Raw genomic sequence first — 2,675 nt, 5'->3', positions numbered from 1 at the left:
AGCGTCTGCAGGGGAGGCTGGTTCCAGCACACAGCAGCCAGCGGCCCCAGCAGGGCACGGCGGGCCTGCTGCAGCAGATAGCGTCTCCGAGGCGAGCTGAGCACACGCCTGGGCCCAGCGGCAGGATGCCCGCGGGATGGCCTCTTGCCGGCTCTCAGAAGAGAGATGGGCGCCCAGGAGGACAGCAGGGGGATGCTCTTGGAGGCCGAGGGCTCCTGAGGGCCAGCAGGTGCGTGACGCTCAGTGCCGTCCTGGGCCGGGCTGCCCGCGGGCAGGGACAGGCCAGTCTTGTCCAGATAGGCGCCCATGGCGCCCGTTCAGAGGCGTCGGAGCTCTGTGATCAGAGTCCTTGGCTCTGGGATTTCGTTTTCCCGCCAACTCGGTGAGTCGCAGGCAAATCGAATTAACAACGTTCACCAATGCCGCGAGCCACCAATGATGTTCACGTGTGTGAGCGCTGGAGCGTGGACAGGGCTCGCGCCCTGGGGCTCGGGCCTCTCCCAGCAGACCCAGCAGCCTCCAGCCTCACCCGGCCCCGCAGGACACCCAGTAAGTTAGGTGCCAGAAGTGAGCACTAGGTACAGCACCAGGAACAACACTAGTTGTAGCAGAAATAATTATGAGTAACAGGCTGAGCAGTGTCAGGCATAGAGCCAAGTACAGGACCAGGGCTAGACTTATTCAAGGTTAACTTGCAGTCAGCCTTTATCCTCTTGATACTATTTTCTGCCTGGTTATAAAAAATACTAGACTTTTCCTGTCCTTGCATTTCTTTATTTGGCATCAGTGATATGTATCACAATCTGACTTGGTGCTTATTCATTCATAGAAGTTCTTTCTTTTTTTTTCTAGCCTCATTGAAAGGTTTTCTAGGCTGACAGAACTGTGTTTAATTACGCACAAGGACATAAACCAGTGGTGGCAGTCTAAAACATACTTTTCACCACCGAAGGCCTAAAAGAAAGAAATAGTGAAAAGGCAGTTGGAATAGCAGCAGTAGACATCTAGCTGAAGGCTTCAGCTTCCACACGAGTGGTTTCCCTAAAGCCTTCCATAACAGTTCAGCACTTCTCAAGTGGACAAGAAGGTAAGACCTTCCTATCCACTGTTCAATAGCAATGCAGTATATGACAGAAACAGAAACTGGTGCAGAACGGAGAAATCCAAGGATAACTTGTAGAACAGGATACCTGAGAAAGTTGGATCTGGGTATTGTAGTGCATGCCCAGGTATTTAGGTAGTATCATTAGGAGGGTGTTGTTTGAATGGCAGACTGGGCAAAAGTGTGAGATGCTAACTGGGGGAAAAAATCCTAAAACCAGAACTAGGGGAAGTGGCTAAAATGGTAGATTACTAGACTAGTAAGCCCAAGTTTCTATGTTCAATTTCCTGAGCAGTAATATATATATGTGTGTATTTATATATATATATATATATATATATAAAAGGAGAAAAGAAAAATTTATTTGTTTTACTGTCAGTTAAATCACATGACATGATTACTAGAAATGAAATATTTCCTTATAGTTTAAAATGTCAGTTTCCCTGGAGCACACAAAAGAACAGATGTGAAGATTTATAATTCAGAGTGGAAAACTAGAAAGAATTAAAATATAAGCAAAATTGTCATGAGTAGGAAATTGTAATAGTTCATTTTTCATTGCCATACCGGTTCAATGTGAATAAATAACAGATATAGACAATCCCTGACTTCCAGTGCTTTAGATATTCATTGATATGTCTTAATTCTAAATTAGACCATATTGTTCAATTGGCTAGGAGTACTGTGGGCACATTTGTAGTAGGTTTTCATTAATAATGAGTTTATTGGACTATAATTCCAATACAAGATGAACAGCATCTCTCCTTATTTTTTAAAGAGTAGAATTTGTTCATTGTTGATCTGAAATTCAAGTATAACTGGGCTTTCCTCTTTTCTTTCCTTCTTAGGAAGACAAACAATGCTCTTCTAAAAACATTGGCTATTCTCATTCAAGCAGAGCTCAGGAATCAGCACAGAGCAAAGCGGTCTCTTATAACTCAGCAATCTTCCTGATAACATATGAGAAGTCGCTAAGAAGCAGTAGAGAATGGGGCATTGTGAACATTGCCTTTTTATTTAAATATTTATGATGATATACATACAAATATGTAAAAATGAAGGAAAATGCTCTTTTAGAAAACAGAGAGCACTGAGAACATGTGAGAACATTTGAGAACACAGGGTCAGGTTAGGTTTTCATGGCTGACCAAGGAGGGAGTGGAAGATCAAGTTTTGTTTTTCTGGTGCATGAATCATATGAACATTTTCTCACAGCAGTGATATTCCTATTGATAACATAAAATACATGGTAGTGAAAAAGGAAAACGAAAACAACAAAAATAACAAAACCTACTAAGTAGAGTGTAAACAATTCCAGATCACACAAGAGAGACTTTCGTATCAGACACAACTTATGATGTTTAAAACTTTCCTGACACACAGATATTGGAGTAGTATATAAATCTTTTCTCAGCACAATTCAACTAAACAATCTCCTTAGCCCACAAAAGTATCATCTTCATGTTTCATTTCCTTAACCAAATAGAATTCAAGAGTTTAGGTAGTCTGTAAAAAGAAAAAAGTTTGTGGCAGGGAGTATTGAATTAAACTCCTCCTGATCTGCATGTATACT

The sequence above is a fragment of the Dipodomys spectabilis genome, unplaced genomic scaffold (genome assembly GCF_019054845.1).
Source record: "Dipodomys spectabilis isolate Male_0828 unplaced genomic scaffold, ASM1905484v1 ptg000024l, whole genome shotgun sequence".
Taxonomy (NCBI): domain Eukaryota; kingdom Metazoa; phylum Chordata; class Mammalia; order Rodentia; family Heteromyidae; genus Dipodomys; species Dipodomys spectabilis.
The sequence above is the reverse complement of the archived record's forward strand: the minus strand, read 5'-3'. Positions refer to the sequence as shown.